The sequence below is a fragment of the Prionailurus viverrinus genome, chromosome B4, assembly GCF_022837055.1.
Source record: "Prionailurus viverrinus isolate Anna chromosome B4, UM_Priviv_1.0, whole genome shotgun sequence".
Lineage (NCBI taxonomy): Eukaryota > Metazoa > Chordata > Mammalia > Carnivora > Felidae > Prionailurus > Prionailurus viverrinus.
This window is the reverse complement of record NC_062567.1, coordinates 114,113,976-114,132,070: the sequence shown is the minus strand read 5'-3', so window position 1 is coordinate 114,132,070 and position 18,095 is coordinate 114,113,976. Positions and strand designations below refer to the sequence as shown.

Genomic DNA, 18,095 nt, shown 5'->3' with positions numbered 1-18,095 from the left:
GAGAGAAAGAGAGAGGGAGAGAGAGAACTGTTTTGTATGGCCAACATAGAAGAAAAAGAACAGAAAAAGAAGAAAAAAAAGACAAAGAAAAATAGGCAGAAATAGTAAAATAATGATCCCATTATAAGGACCATGGTCAAATCGCAGCTTCACAACTTAAAAGAAACCTAAAAATTTTAGAGATAAGTCAGAGGAGAGCAGTAATTAGGACTAGAGAATAGGAAAATAAAATTATGATGAAAACTTTTAAAAATAAAATTATATACCTGGAGAAAAGAGACTGGAGAGTGACTGAATAATGATCCTCAAAGCAGTCTATCAACATTCACCACCAATTTCTATGCTCCAAGAACAGAAAAAGAGGATGGCAGTTTAAATTGATCATATAAGGGGGTGCCTGGGTGGCTCCATTGGTTAAGTATCTGACTCTTGATATCAGCTTAGGTCATGACCTCACAGTTCATGGGATTGAGCCCCCAGTGAGATTCTGTGTTAAGAGTGTAGACCTTGCTTGGGATTCTCTCTCTCCCTCTCTCTCTGCCCCTCCCCTGCTTGCTCTCTCTCTCTCTCTCTCTCTCTCTCTCTCTCTCTCTGTCTCTCTCTCTCTGTCTGTCTGTCTCTCTCTCAAAATAAATACACATTTTTTAAATGTTAATAGATCAATTATATAAGATTTAGGTTGAAAGAATTTCCTGGAACACGTGATGGATTAGAAAAATGAGAAATAAAAATTTCTTTCCAAAAATCCTTGAGAGGCTACAATTAAATATATGAAAAAGTTTTCTTCCCTGGAAAAAAGGACCCCTCCATGATGACTGTCTCCTATGAAACTGAAACCACTAGGGAATAGTGAAGTTCTCTATAGGTCACTTGTCTATACCTTTCCACCTGCATAACCCTTTTATGCCCCTGCTCTTGCTCCCTGCCCTACATCCCATCTAGACTGCAAATTTCTTGGGGGCAGGATTATGTCTTGATCTTTTCCCAGCATCTACAACTTGCTCTCAATGGAATATGCTCAATACAGAAAGTGTTTAGATACTTTTGCCCATGGCAACTGATTGTATGCTAAGCATGATGATTGAATAATTGTTCATTTATTCAACTGACATTTACTGTATATTGACTTTCTGCCAGACACTACACTACACGTAATGACATACTGAGATCAGTAAAACAAACATAGCTTTTGTCCTTATAGTATGGTAAGAAAATATAAATACATACATATGTATAGTTTTTGAAAAAAACTATAGGATGATATGAGAGATTAAAATAGGAGGACCACTGACCTGGGAGATAAAATAGTGATTATGAGCACAGGCTCCAGAGTTGTACTCCCTGCAAGTTTCTTAACAATGTAAACACTAAGTTTTTTGATCTGTAAATGGGGATAATAATAATACCAATATCATAAAATTGTTATAAAATTCAACTTGGTATAATGTCAGTGTACACTGGACCCGTTTTTGGTTATTGATTTTCTTTTCTGCGCTGTTCTGTTTGTAAGGATTGATTTTTCATAGAGGTCTTCCTCAAATATTGACTTTTGTTTTATCTTAGATGTCTTCAAAAAACAAAGAGAAATTTTGCTTTTTTATTTTTAATAGGTTAAAATTCATTCTATTTTGCAATTACCACAAAGGTCCACTGGACCCTTTGAAAATCTATGATAAATTATGGAATCTTAGTGATCTTATTTTTCTTGTATCTTGAAATATTTTGCTATTTCATCAACCTTAGAATAAGTTCATCACTGCTAGCCAATTATTCTCAACTGCGATTTTAAAAAAGACTAAACCAAGGGGCACCTGGGTGGCTCAGTCGGTCAAGTTACTGATTCCATTTTGGCTCAAGTCTAGATCTCATGATTCATGAGATCTAGCCCCTCTTTGGGCTCCACACTAACACTATGGAGCCTGCTTGGGATTCTCTCCCTCTCTCTGCCCCTCCTCTGCTCTCATTCTATCTCTTTCTCTCTCTCAAAAATAAATATTTTTTTAAGAGAGTAAAATAATGGGGCATCTGAGTAGCTCAGTCGGTTAAGTGTCTGACTTTGGCTCAGGTCATGATCTCACAGTTCATGAGTTCAAGCCCCAGGTCAGGCTCTGTGCTCAAAGCTCAGAGCCTGGAGCCTGCTTTGGAGTCTGTGTCCCCCTCTCTCTCTGCCCCTCCCCCACTCACACTGTCTTTCTCAAAAATAAACATTAAAAAAAATTTTTTTAAAGAGTAAAATAATAAGAAAATGGAAGAAATATTAAATTACCTATAGCAATAGTGAAAAAATGACCACTAGCATAACATTCTTCCACTTCATTTTCCTTTTCTTCAGTTTCTTATTGTACTGACCAAAGTATTAAATCATCTTTTGGGGCACCTGGGTGACTCAGTTGGTTAAGCTTCCAACTCTTGATTTTAGCTCAGGTAATAATCTCACAATTGTGAGATCGAGCCCTATATCGAGCTTTGAGCTGGGTATTGAGCCTGCTTAAGATTCTCTCTCTATCCCCCCTCACTCTGCCCCTCTCCCACTAGTTTGCATGAACAGTCTCTCTCTCTCAAAAAGAAAAAAAAAAGTACTCAAAAAAAATACTCAAAGTATTGAATCATCTTTGAGTCATTAGAGCAAGCGACTCTTGATCTTGGAGTTGTGGGTTCAAGCTCCATGCTGGGTGTAGGGATTATTTTAAAATAAAATCTAGGGCCACCTGGGTGGCTCAGTAGGTTGAGTCCTGACTCTTGATTTTGGCTCAGGCCATGATCCCAGGGTCATGGGATCAAGCCCCATGTCAGGCTCTGAGCTGAGCATGGAGCCTGCTTAAGATTCTCTCTCTCTCTCTCTCTCTCTGCCCCTCTTCCCTGCTTACGTGCTTTCTCTCTCTCTCTCTCTCTCTCTCTCTCTCTCTCTCTCTCTCTCTCTCTCTCAAAAAAAGAAAAAAAGAAAAGAAAAGAAAATCTAAAAAAGAAGAAGAAGGCATAAAAAATATAGGGAAGACTATCTTTAAGTCTTTTTTTAAGCTTTTTAAAAAATACTTTTAGGAGATTTGAGTGTACAAGTTCAGGAAGTAAGAGCATTCAGAGATAGGGAAATAATACTTGATGTGGCACACATGACAACAAAGAAAAATAGTAAAAGAATAATTAAGGCTCAGGAAACACTCCCCTTGATTATCTTGAAACCCCTCAACTAGATTGTAAACATGGAGAGAGGGCTTTTATAATTTTATATTATCCCCAAGCTGGACTGGGCTGGGCTCATAGTATGTTTTCAATAAATGATTCATTAATTGAGAGAAATGGACTCAAATAAGTCCTTCATGTCACTAAAGTGGAATGGCTAGATGTATGAATCTTTTTTATATAAAGTTTATTTGTTTACTTTGGGAGAGAGGGTATGAAGGAGGGGGAGAGAGAGAGAGGGGGAGAACCTCATGCAGCTCTGCACCCTCAGTACACAAAGCCCAATGCAGCGCTCGAACTCACAAACCCGTGAGATCATGACCTCAGCCAAAATCAACAGTTGGGGGCTGAACTGACTGAACCACCCAGGCTCCCCTGGCCAGAAGAGTGAATCTTGTAGTCTGATTATCCTGGGTTCTAATTCCTGCGTTTTACTTTAACTTAGCCCTCTGAGTCTAAATTTCACAATCTATAATAGAAACTAACACAATCTACCTCATAAGACTGATATAATTCTTAAATGAGCTAATGCAGGTGAAATAGTTAGCAGAATGCTCAGTAAGTGTTAGCCTCTATTATTTTTTTCCCTAGTTAACAGATATTTTTCATCAGCACAGCAGTCAAATGTACAAAACCAAATGTCAACAGCATTAAAACAATAGTCTCATATGACTATTATTTTCTAGAGCAGAAGCCAGCTTTTCATTTATTGTTATGATTTATGATGGGATTACATTTGTCAAGGGAATGAATTTAAAATCTGGGCCTGGCTTTTCCCCTAATAAACCAGGAAAGAGAGTTCCTTAGGAATCATCGAATGACACTGAATTAGATCTTTTAAAAGCAAAAGGAAGAATAAAATTCCTTTTATCATGTGAAAAGAGATTAGCACTCATACCACAGGAAAACAACCTGTGAATTTGAAACTTCTTCAGGATCAACTTGATATAATGTATGCACAACAGAAATGTTATAATAATATTCATTTCCACTTCTACCAACTCTTCTCCATGCTTAATAAAAATGAAGCTTAAACTCTTAAAGGCCTAGAGATTATGAATTTGGAAAACACTTAAAACTGTAGTTGCTGGGGCGGCTGGGTGTCTGACTTCGGCTCAGGTCATGATTTCATGGTTCATGAGTTCAAGCCCCACGTTGGGCTCTGTGCTGACAGCTCAGAGCCTGGACCCTACTTCAGATTCTCTGTCGCCCTCTCTGTCTGCCCCTTCCCCACTCACACTCTGTCTCTCTCTGTCTCAGAGTTGCTATCTCTGAGATGCAGTGAAATTCTTTTAATTGAAGTATAATTAACATACAATGTTATATTAGTTTCAAGTGTATAATGTAATGATTTAATATTATAAATTGCAACTTTAAAGAATTAAAAAGAAATCTTTGTAGCACAAAATAATACTGTGTGCTGAAATACATGTGAAGTGGATATAAAATTTAATACACTTTAAAAAATGAAGCTTAGGGGCGCCTAGGTGGCTCAGTCGGTTAAGCAGCCGACTTCGGCTCAGGTCATGATCTCAGGGTCCGTGAGTTCGAGCCCCACGTCGGGCTCTGTGCTGATAGCTCAGAGCCTGGAGCCTGTTTCAGATTCTGTGTCTCCCTCTCTCTGACCCTCCCCTGTTCATGCTCTGTCTCTCCCTGTCTCAAAAATAAATAAAACGTTTAAAAAAAATGAAGCTTAGAAAAAAACATTTTTCTCAAGATATCTGCCAACTAGGTGAGACAATAATATTAATAATGGTATTGATAATAAAGATAGTTAGCACTTAATCAGTACCATAAGTATTCCACATGATTATCTCATTGAATTATCATGCTGATACATATTATATACGAAAAAAACAAAAACAAAAACAAAAATACATGAACAGTTTTAAGAAGTTGATCCCAAGAATAAGAAGGGTGAATGAGATAGACATTATGATGTACCACCCAGATCTCTCATCACTGAAGGACTTGCTGCTCCAGCTGCTAGGAGAACTGTTGGCAGACAGCCCTACCATGTGTTAACACCTTGCAGAAATTGCCTCAATCAGCCACCCGTCGGCTGTCAGCCAGCCCCTTCCAAGATTGTCTGAGAAGCAGAGAGCAGCTTTGCCGGAAACCACGCCCTTTCCAGGGTAGCCCATCTCCGATGACTGGCTGCTGCTGGAGTATAAAGACTTGGCTATCTAGGGCCAACTTAGGACACCACTGAAGGGCTAGTCTAGCTTCAGAGCTCTTTGTGGGGTCAGATGAGATTGTGGTTGGTACGCATCACAGCTGGACTTATCCCTCTGCTTCCTTCCCCATGTTTTGACAAGTTTTGATCCCAAGGGCCCTGCCTAATAAACATCCTTCACTCTGTCTCAGAGTCTGCTGCCTGGGAAACCCAACTTTCAACACTGCAAGTTAACTACTAACAAAAGACTATCTTTACTCACACAAAATATCTTATGTCTTTAATAATACATGTTCCTAATTTACTTCTTGTAAAATATGGAATCACAAACAAGTTATATTATTCTTAGTCTTATTCTGCACACTTCCATAGTCCACAGGATGTAGAGAAGATGGCCATGGGATAGCTATGCTCTGACACACAGAGCACAGAAATAGTTCTAGCATACAGTGTAGTTGAACATTGGGAAACAAAATTTGACAGACTGAAGGTGATAACTAATCCTCTAACCAAAAGAAAATAAAAATAAAGAAAAGTAGGGTCTTCCTCTGGAATAAAGGACAAATGTAAGTAATACATTCCGATTGGGAAATTTTTAATTATAGAAATTTTACAAAATTAAAAAGGAAAGGGGCACCTAGGTGGCTCAGTCAGTTAAGTGACTCTTGATTTCGGCTCAGGTCATGATATCAGTTTGTGAGTTTGAGCCTGGAGTTGGGCTCTGAACTGACAGCACAGAGCCTGCTTGGGATTCTCTCTCTCTCTCTCTCTCTCTCTCTCTCTCTCTCTGTCTTTCTCTCCCCACCCCCCCACTTATGTGCACTCACTTGCTCTCTCGCTCTCTCTCTCCCCCTCTCTCTTCTCTCTCTCTTGCCTGCTCTCTCTCAAAATAAATAAACTTAAAAAAGAAAAAAGGAGAGGCGCCTGGGTGGCTCAGTTGTTAAGCATCTGACTTCCACTCAGGTCATGATCTCAGGGTTTGTGAGTTCAAGCCCCAAATCAGGCTCTGTGCTGACAGCTCAGAGCCTGGAGCCTGCTTCGGATTCTCTCTCTCTCTGCCCCTCCCTGCTTATACTCTGTTTCTCTGTCTCTCTCTCTCTCAAAAATAAATAAACATGAAAAAAAATTTAAAAAGGAAAAAGAAAAAAGGAAAGATATACTCTTTCTTCACCTCAACACTTGTCCCACTTCCCAGAGGATATCACTGTTGGTTTGGTGTGCATTATTTTCAGAACCTTTTCCATGAGTATTTAATTATAGGTGTGTATATGTTTGAATGTGATTTTTTAAATAAAAATGGAATTTACAGTATGCATTGTTCATCAGCGTACATTATGGAAGGTAATCTGCTTTACTCAAACCACTGATTTAAATGTCAATCACATATGGGCCTCTGGGTGGCTCAGTCAGTTGAGTGTCTGACTCTTGATTTCTGCTGAGATCATGATCTCACAGTTAGTGGGATCAAGCCCCACATCAGGCTACTCAGTCTCAGCAAGAAACCTGCTTGAGATTCTCTCTCTCCCTCTCTCTCTCTCTGCCCCTCCCCTGCTCACACACTCTCTCTCTCAAAATAAACTTAACAAAAAATCTCAATAACATCTAAAAACTACCTTCACAGCAATATCTAGACTGGTGTTTGACCAAACATCTGGGCACCACAGATGTTGATACATAAAATTAATCATCACAAGACCACTTCTTGTCAACTTGGCACTCTTTAAACCATACTTGATATCTAAATAAATAGAACAAGTGTCTTAGGGGACCTGGTTGGTGCAGTCAATAGGATATGTGACTTTTGATCTTGGGGTTGTGAGTTCAAGCCCCACGTTGGGTGTAGAGTTTACTTTAAAAATTTTTTTAAATGTTTAAGACAAGCATCTTCGGGCTACTATACAAAAGTACCATAGATTGGGTGGCTTATAAACAACAGAAATTTATTTCTCAAGTTCTGAAGTTTGGAAGTCTAAGAACAAGATGTCATCATGGTTGAATTCTAATGAGAACCATCTTCTGGTTGCAAACTGCTGACTTTTTTTTAAGTAAGATCTACACCTAATGTGGGACTTGAACTCACAACCCAAGATCAAGAGTCTCATGCTCTACCAAATGAGCCAGCCCAGGCATCCCAGACTGCTGGCTTCTTATATCCTCACAGGGCAGAGAGCAGAGAGGGTAAGAAAGCTCTCCTATGACTTTTATAAAGGCACTAATGCTATTCATGAGGGTTAGATGCCCTCATCTAATCCTAATTACCTCCCAAAGGCCCCATCTCCTAATACCATCACATTAGAGGGACAGGGTTTCAACATAAGAATTTTCAGGGGAAACAAACATTCAGTCCATAACAATATGGTTATACTTCTACTTAACATGATACAACTATCCTTCGTACAACTAAAAAAAACATTAAACTGGAGTGCCTCAGTGGCTCAGTCAGTTAAGCATCAGACTTCGGCTTAGGTCATAATCTCAAGGTTTGTGGGTTCAAAACCCACATTGGGCTCTGTGCTGACAGATCAGAGCCTGAAGCCTGCTTTGGATTCTGTGTCTTCCTCTCTCTGCCCCCCTCCCACTCATTCTCTCTCTCTCTCTGTCTCTCTCTCTCTCTCTCTCTCATCTCTGTCTCTCTCTCAAAATAAATAAACATTAAAAAAGAAAAAATTAAAAATAAATAAATAAAATTTAAAAAACATTAACCCTTTCCCCAGAAGAAAATGCAAAGTCCTTGGGTGATGTTCACTCTTCTTGATATCATATAACTTAAATACTATGATGTAAAGTCAAAGCATTTATATTATATGAGATGAGGATAAGAGGGAAAAAAACAAAGATACTTGCTACACACACACATACACATAAACATATTCATAACAAAATAAAGAAGAAATACTCATGATAATTCCAGACCTCATTATTACTGAATATAATACTGGTCACAGCTAGTATTTAAAATTATTCTTCCACTCTGTATTCTGTATTCCCTTTGTCCTTAGCAAGCACCTCATCTGCTCATGGTTCTTTACCAGGTGGGGTAATTTAACCTTCATTCCTAAAGGGTCTGGGTCATCTCTAGTCCTGCCTGAATTGGGTTGCAGTTTTCCATCAATTTCAACTGTGTGGTAATAATAAAAGATAGCCAGGTGTACCTGGCTGGCTCAGTCAGTAAAACACATAAATCTTTTTTTTTTTTTTTAATATTTTTTTTTTGAGACAGAGAGAGACAGAGAGAGAGAGCATGAGTGTAGGAGGGACAGAGAGAGAGGGAGATACAGAATCCAAAGCAGGCTCCAGGCTCCAAGTTGTCAGCACAGAATTCAATGCAAGCCTCAAATTCATGAACCACAAGATCATGACCTGAACCAAAGTTGGCCACCCAACCAACTGAGCCACCCAAGCACTCCTAAAACACACAACTCTTAATCTGGGAGCTGTGAGTTCAAGTCCCACGTTGGGTGTGCATATTACTAAAACAAAATCAAATTTAATTTAAAAAATAATAAAAGGGTGCATCAAACTCCCATTTTGGGGTCAGGTCATGATCTCACGGTTTGGGAGTTCAAGCCCCAACGTTGGGCTTCATGCTGTCAGTGCAGAGTCTGCTTGGGATTGTCTCTCTCCCTCTTTACCACTCTCCTGCTCACGCACTCTCTCCCTCTCTCAAAATAAAAAAATAAACTTTAAAAAATAAAAAATATAAATAAGTAATTAAAATCCCAGACATACCTTTCCTCCCCTCCACTGTGAAGTAGCAACCCAATTTCCCCTTGGTAATCAAGATCAATCACCCCAACCAGCACAGTAACTCCTTTCTTTTCCTGTTCAGAGGCATGGGGAACCTAAAGACCAGGTGGCAGTCTTAACTGCCAATTCAGTGGAATAATTGTTGTGTCTCCTAGTAAAGGCATTCTTCCATTTGCCACCAAGGCCTCGAGGCCAGGAGTGCATGAGGTCATAAGGACAGGAAAAAAATTTTACTAGTAGTTTACTAGGGCTAATGGTGAGTGGTGCCACTCCCACTCCTTGATTCCTAGACCCATGAAGCCTGGCTATGGGAGAACAGCAGAATATACAGAGCATATACAGCCTCCCAGAGAATCCTGTCCTCCCTGCAAGATATTGCCACCTTGCTGGCATTGTAACTGAGTCTTCAAAAGGCCATTCTAGCATTCTATGAAACTAGCTGCCTCAAGATGATGAGAAATATGGTAAGACCAGTGAATTCATGAGCATTGGCCCACTATCACACTTCATTTGCTGTGAAGTGAGTTCCTTGATCAGAAGCAATGCTGTGTGAAATACTAGTGATGGTGGATAAGGCATTCTATAAGTCTATGGATGGTACTTTTGGCTGAAGGATTACATGCAGGGAAGGCAAATCCATATCCAGAGTATCTATTCCAGTGAGAACAAAATGCTGCCCCTTCTATGATGGAAATGGTCCAATATAATCAACCTGCTAGCAGGTAGGTGGCTAATCACCCCAGGGAATGGTGCCACACTGGGGAATCTCTGTTTCTAGCAGATTGAGCAGTCAGCAGTGGCCTTAGCCTGGTCAGCTGTGGTGAGTAGAAGTCCATGTCATTGAGCCCATGAATAACTTCAATCCCCACTACCATGGCCACTTTGTTCATGAGCCCATTGGGCAATGACAGGTGTGGCTTGAGAAAGAGACTAACTGGTATCCATAGAATATGTCATCCTATCCACTTGGTTATTAAAATCTTCCTCTACTGAGGACATACTCTGGTGATCATTCACATGAGACACAAATATCTTCACATTTTTTACCCTTTCAGCAAGGTCTATCCACATACCTCTTCCCCAAATCTCTTTGTTACCAATTTTCCAATCATGTTCCTTCCAAGTCTCTGACCAGCCAGCCAAACTACTGGCCACAACCCATAAATCAGTGTATAATCACTAATCTGGCCATTTTTTACTTCCAAGAAAAATGAACAACCAGGTGCACTGCTTAACATTCTGTCCAGTGAGAGAATTTCCCTTCACCATTGTCCTTTATGTCCCAGAAAGGAGCTGTAGTACTATAGCTGTTCATTTTCAAGTGGTGCCTACATATCGCACAGAACTACCTATAAACCAGGCCTACGATTTCTTTTCCTCTGTCAACCGATTGTAGGAAAGTCCCCATGAGGCCAGAGGCACAGGCTGGGAAAGAGAAGGCAATATAGTAGGAATGGGGATACTTTCATATCTGCACTATGAATGTAGCTCATTCATTTAACAGCTGGATAGTATTCCATTTTATCCTTATACCATAAAACAACTATCCCATTGTAATGGGTTTTTAGCTTGCCTCCAATTTTTTTATTTTGCTTTTAAAATGTTCCAGAGAATGAATGAATATATATATATCCTTGTGCACTTGTGAGATTTCCATAAAAAAATTTAAAAATACAAATAGAAAATAAGATATCTACTATGACAACTAGATTGGCTACCCTAGAACAAAGATGCATCAAGAGGCTCAAAGAACCATTCTGAAATCTATTACAAATATCTCCCACCAACCACTCAGAAAAGAAACTAATGAAACTCTTGAGAGAATGTGTGTATATGTACATATTTTACCACTTAATACTGTTTCACTAACATTTAAACCAATATAAGAGCAATTATTTTTGTCTACAGTTTTGAGTTGGCTTAGTACTGTCACTGAATAAATTTTGGGTATTCAATAGTCAGAATATAATACAAATTATTTAAAAGTCTTCTGTTGGCTGCTTCCAAAAATTCCCAAGTATATCAGTTACCTATTCAGTACTTCTGATGATTATTTCCATCCCAAGAGATGGCCCAATCTTAAGATTAATTAAGGGCTTCACTTCAAATTCAACAGATAAGTTATTCTTACACCTCCACATAATAATATATCTTTTCTAACTTTGCCAAACAAGTGATCTTACAATTTATACTTCATAAATCAAAGAAATTTATTCCATTCCAGCCAAGAGTATAATTTTTTTCCAATTTCTTTTATGAAGGACTTCTAAGTTTCATACATTAGCAGTTGGTTATATTTCATCTGACTAAGCGGAGAATAGTCATCTCATACATGAGCAGCTAAAATGTGTATCTCTATTTACAGTCCTTAGTAGAGATTTTGTAGAGATTCCACCTCTGAATCACATAGCAGAAACTTCAGGCAAAGTTTTAAATCTTTGTCAGCTTCAAAAGAAACCAACTTTCTTTCAAGCTAAAGAGGGGGAGGTCTCTTCTTCGGTGGATCATCTACAAGCAGAGGCTGCTTGTTACTCACAAAATCTTAAAAGTGAACCACCTTGTGAAAATAGCTTAAATTCCATCATCTGAGATTTTATTTGGAGTCTTTAAAGACTTTCAGTCTTCTAAAGAAATCTCTTAAAATACAAATTCCTGGAATAGTTAATCCCTTAAGCCAAGAGAGCAACTACCATCTTCATTAAACAATTTAGAAATGAGACACAGGATTTGGGCAGAGATAAAATCAAGAGAAAAACAATTTTTTTGCCTACTTTTCAATTTTATCAATAGTCTACTTTCATAACATTTCAGGTAATAAATGAATCAGAAATATAAATACATATTAACAGGTTTATATATTAATTTATCTTCTAAAACATTTCAAAATACCAATCTGATAAGTCTAGAGAATGACTTACTTATAGATATCACTTCTCTTAGGCACATTTTCTTTTTAACTCATGAACTTTCTATATCTTGTTCCTTCTAGAAATCATCAATACTTGCTAACTCTGAAGAATAGATCCTTTTTTATTCTCCCATCCCTCTTGAGCTAAGCATTATCTTAACTTTTATCATGATCCTGGATTGCTCTCCTTTAGTTTTACCACCCATATGTATATCCTTAAATAAAAGAATTTAGTTTTGCCTATTTTTGAACTTTATAGAAATGGAATCATACTGTACATACTCTCTTTTTCTCCATATTGTTTCTGATAGCTGTACTTTGTTCATTTTAATTTCTGGATATAAGTATACTTCAATTTATTCCTCCCTTGCACAGTTAATGGATATTTGTAATGTTTCCATTGGGGGTCATTATGAACAATGCTGTTATTATAAGTACTGTTAAACATGAACTCTGGTAAACATAAGCACACAATATATTCCTAGGAGAATTGTTGTGTCATAGAATATGAGTGTCTCAGCTTTATTGATAATGCAAACTAAGTTCCAAAGTGGTTGTGCCAACTTACACTGTTACTAGAAGTGTATGAGAGCTCCTGTTGCTTCTTATCCTGACCAACCTCAAATTTTTCTAATTTTCAAAAATCTGGTATGTATACATTGGTATCCCACTAGTCTAAATAACCCTAATTAGGAAGGAAGCTGAATACTTTTTTCATATATTTTATCAACCATTTAGATATCCCTTATTATGAAATGGTGAAATGCCCTTCACTTTTCTTGCCCTTTTTTCTATAGGGTAGTCTTTTTTTTTTTTAAGAAGTTCTTTATTCTGGATACTAGTATGTACTTGATTGATGTTACAGGTTGCAAAAATCTTCTATTCTGTGCCTTTTCTTTTTGTACTGTCTTTTGACACTTTTAAAAAAAATTTTTAGGACAGCCTCTTGATCAGAAGGGAGACTAAAGGCCCACCCTTGGAGAGAAAGGCCATCATGAAGGGTAAAGCCTCCAAGCGGGGAGAGAACAGCATTGAAGCTGGTACCAAGCGTGCCACGAAGCTGGCCGTGTGCTCAGCAAGTATTGGCAGAGCGTGGAGTGATGAGTGGGGTGGCTTTCTCAGGTAAGGGGCTGTGCTTCTGATTGTACTTATATTTGCATTTTCCATTCATGGCGATCAAGATTCCAGCAATGCACAGGAGCCCTCCAAAAATCATCCCACCCACTTGCAGGCTTTCCCTGTCATAGTAGAAGGGACTTTGGCATCCAAGGCAGGCAGCCCTGCCAGTGTGAAGAGAAGGCCCCAAGTCACTCTCTTCATGACACAGCTGGAGGGCAGGGCTGGGAGCCGTTTTCCTGAGCTCACCTGAGAGCTGGGTGCAGAAAGCAGGTCTGAAGAGGTTCCTGGGGCTGTCTTGACAATTTGGGGGTAGTCAATTTTCCCTTTATGTTTAATGCCTTTTGTGACTTGTTTATAAATCATTTACTACCCTTGAGGTATTCTGCTATATTATCTCCTCACAGCTTTATAGTTTTGACTTTCATACCTAAGTCATGAATCTACCTGGTATTGATTTTTGTCTATGTTATGAAGTAGAACTCAATTTCTTTTTATTTCATATAGATACCCAATTGTTCCAGCACCAATATTCCAGAGCAAGAAGAAATTCTTCTGAGTTGTTTCTTTCTTTTCTTTTAATGTAGGTGTAGGAAACTTCTAGCCCTTAACTCAATTGCTTTCAGCTCATAGAGAAGGCAACAAGAAGGGGTTCAGTTTATTCCAAAAGTTGCTAAAACTCAAAAGAGTTGATTTCTTTAAATTGTTAGTTGTAGTAATATGAGGCTGGAATGTGGAAATGGGTTTTTCCATCTAAATTTTTTAACGTTTATTCATTTTTGAGACAGAGAGAGACAGAGTATGAATGGGGGAAGGTCAGAGAGAGGGAGATACAGAATCTGAAACAGGCTCCAGGTTCTGAGCTGTTAGCACAGAGCCCGACGCGGGGCTCGAACTCACGGACTGCGAGATCGTGACCTGAGCCGAAGTCGGACGCCCAACCGACCGAGCCACCCAGGTGCCCCATGGGTTTTTCTATCTAAAACAGATATGTAACTTGCCTAACTTATAGTATAGAAAATAGGCTTAAACTATATTGAAAATAAACAACGGATAAAAAGTATTCCTAGACTTATAACATTTAATGTAATTCAATTCAACAAACACTTAAGAAGTAAAATATTTTATAACATTTATTTTATACCTAAAGATTATGTACATTTAACTCTTTATTTTTGCTATCTTTGTAAATAAATAGAGTTTTGAGACTTGTTTTACCCTCAAGGTTTGGGCAGAATTGGGGCCATATCTCTATCTCATAGACTCTATCCTATTGTCATGGCACCTTCATACTTGAATCTTCTCTGCAACATTATTGCCCAATGGCCAACTAATTTGAAGACTCAATATTGAATTTGACTGATCTGTACTTTTTCCATTTACTGAACAAAATTCGACTTGGAGTTCCACCCAGAAGCAACCTTCTTCCTCCTGTTGACTTTTCTAATCTTGCCTTCTTCACACTAAATAACACTAAGATCCTTTCATTCTTCTTGATGTCCTAATTTCATATCCCCTCATCATCCTAACTGACCAGCAGAAACTAGAATAAACCATCACCTTCTTTACTTCACATATAATACCTCCATTAATGTATTTGTTTTTTGAGAAGCTACTTTTCATTGCTGCTTTTGCATGCCATCCACAACTAATCATAATAATGACATAAAATTAAATATCTATTTGTTAACACTAGCAAATAGCATTTTGTTCCTATTTTAAAAGCGACTGAGGGGCGCCTGGGTGGCGCAGTCGGTTAAGCGTCCGACTTCAGCCAGGTCACGATCTCGCGGTCCGGGAGTTCGAGCCCCGCGTCAGGCTCTGGGCTGATGGCTCAGAGCCTGGAGCCTGTTTCCGATTCTGTGTCTCCCTCTCTCTGCCCCTCCCCCGTTCATGCTCTGTCTCTCTCTGTCCCAAAAATAAATAAATGTAAAAAAAAAAATAAAATAAAAAATAAAAATAAAAGTGACTGAGTCTAATATTCCTATATTTCGCTCATTCTTAAAAGTAACCTTAATTATGTTGCCTGTGTACTTACAGTTCATTTCAAATGGTTTAAAATTCACACACACACACACACACACATTTCTTGAGAGGAAATAAAATCACTTCTAGTAAAACATATATCTAAGTGAGTTCTATATTTCACTCTTTAACATGTAGAGATTTTTTGGCCACTTTTTTTCTTCACTATTCTTTTTTTTTAGTGAGGCAAGGAAAATTCTGTTTCTCTGCTTAGTCACATTCTCAGCATGTGAATGGGACAACACCTTTGCCCCTCTCAGAAAGATTTTTTTCTAGCATAGCCAGTCATAATTATGAAGTCTTTCTTTTATTCAATTATAAAGGTTTCTTTTTCTTTTTGAAGAATTACGACTGATGCTCCAAAAAACTCAATTATGCCTAGCAAAATTCCATTATCTCATTTCCCAAGGGGTACTAGAGCCCTGCCCCACCAGCCAGGATACACAAGAATTCTGTTTTAAAGCAGTTCCACATGAATGCCTATTTCTCCCTTGTGTTCTCCATGGCTGGGAACCACCTCTTTGAAAAACACAATGCCATGCTGAATGTGCATTTTTCATTAAAATGTGACCTGTTTCCAGGCTGGTATCTGTGCTCCACATTCAACTAACCCTTTGGCCAAATTCACACCCACATATTTTGGACATTCTTCTGGCCTAAAACTGCACCCAGAGCATCTGTTCTGTGCAAAGGATTAATGAAAAAAAAATGTGTGTGCAGGTCAGAAGCTAGTCTAGTGACTGCACATCCCCCTTCAGATGCTTCATCAGCTCACAAAATGTATGAGACAACTATCAGCCATATGGAGTTTATGGCTTACTTTAAACCTTAAATCTTTTAAACTTATAGATGGGAAGGCCACGAGAAAAATGAAAAAACAAAAACAAATCTTGGAGAACATTTTCCTTCTGTTTTAGTTCTTGGCCGTTTGGTAATCTCTGATGGTGTCTCTTAAAGAAAATCTTTTCCTTAGGCTGTTCTATTATAATCAAGAGTCTAAGAAAAGATTGGGTTATTTTTTCTATGATTAGAAAAGAGCAAGAAAAATATAATTTTAAATATCAAAATAAGTGGAGGGGAAAGCTTGTGTACATTTTCCTTTACTCAAAAGTCTTCATTTTCCTCTTTCCTCTGCATCACCTCTAGAAAGAAAAGCCATAAAGGCAACCAATTTGGAAAGCAGAACCTAAAACATGTTTAAGGAAAATGTATTTTTTAAATATAGATGTTTTTTAAAAATAAGTAAATAAAAATATAGATGATATGAATATATATATATTTTTTTTCACTTAATGTAGTGTATAAAGAGTGCACTAAAGACTGATGTCTGGACATTATTCTCAAATAAAATCTCCCAAATTAAGGTGTGCCTGAGTGTCTCAGTCAGTTAGGCCTCAAGCTCTTTCTTGGTTTTGGCTTGGGTCATGATCTCACAGTTGCTGAGTTCAAGCCCCACATCCTACTCCACACTGTCAGTGTGGAATCTGTTTGGGGTTCTCTCTCTTTCTCTCTCTCCCTCCCTCCCTCCCCCACTCACTCTTTCTTGCTCTCAAAATAAATAAACTTTTAAGAAAATCTCCCAAGTTATAGTATACAAATCCTCAGCTAAATTTCCCTTTTGCATACAGAGAGTTAAATGGTCATAAACAGGACTAAAAAAGCCTCTCCTGTTTTTGCCTAAGGAGATGAGTTTAGGGACTATATAATCTTTCATATTCAAATATGTAACATTTCTCTTTATCCTTCTGCTATATGCCATGGCCATTTGCCACCCAGACAGGAAGGAGCCAATGTCAACAGACATCTGCAGCAGAACCCTATGAGTTACTTAGACCAAAACAGTGAGGACCCTCCATTCTGGCCACCAGATGTTGTAGCCATTTCTCTAAATGTCCTGTTTGTGACCTTGACTCTTTAGTTCCCCTTCACAGCATTCTATACTTGGAAGAGCTACTATGATTGCCTCTGATTCTCCCTTCCAGTCTGAATACAGAAGGGAGTCTCCTCCTCACTGCCTCAACCCCCACCTCACCAACCTTAGAGAGGCAAGAATAGAACCTAAGAATTGATCAACAAATACTGAAGGGGTGACAGTGAAACTATTGTGGAATTCTTGGTTCCTAACCCCCTGCCTTAAGAATAAACTAATACAAAACACTGACACAACTTTGGAAGAAAGCAATTTCAACTATATCACCACAGCATTGGCCAAAGACATAGTGAAAGTAATGCTGAAAAAAAAAAAAAAAACTAAAGGAAACAGCAAATGCTAATCCCTGAGATATGGTTTTCATTTTCCAACCTAGCAGAACTCAGGTGCAGCTTTGGTTTATTGTGAATCAAATCCCTTAAAAGGTAACAAGGGTCTACAAAAAAAAAAAAAAATACATCTTCCAATGTCTGCCTTTTCCTTTGAAGCCAGACACTGGCTATTTACATTTTAAACAGTTTTCAACATTCTTTTCACATTTTTAATTTAAATTGACACCTTTTGAGGGTTAGTTATACTAACCCTCAGAATTAACAGAATTAACAAATCTATATGTTTGCTTTTTTTTCAGGTAGCGGAGCAGAAAAGATAGCTGTTTGCTAAAAATTATTATCCCAGAGCACCCCCTTATGGCAAACACACTAATGCAAGTGCTTCTGTAGGAAAAGTAAAAAAAAGTGTTTCAAACCTTCAGTATACGGAGGTAAATATTGCTTTTCCACTCTTAAGATCTTTTCTTCATTTTTCTTTCTTTTCTTTTTTTTTTAATTTTTTTAATGTTTATTTATTTTTGAGAGAGACAGAGACAGAATGTGAGTGGGTTAGGGACAGAGAGAGGGGGACACAGACTCCAAAGCAGGCTCCAGGCTCTGAGCTGTCAGCACAGAGCCCAACGCGAGGCTCGAACTCAGGAGCTGTGAGATCACGACCTGAGCCGAAGTGGAGCTGAAGTC

At 38.3% G+C, this 18,095-nt stretch overlaps 1 pseudogene; it reads right to left on the bottom strand.

The window, feature by feature from the left end:
• Positions 1-13,048: 13,048 nt before the first annotated feature.
• On the bottom strand, positions 13,049-13,331 carry LOC125170716 (FXYD domain-containing ion transport regulator 4-like; annotated as a pseudogene).
• Positions 13,332-18,095: the final 4,764 nt, after the last annotated feature.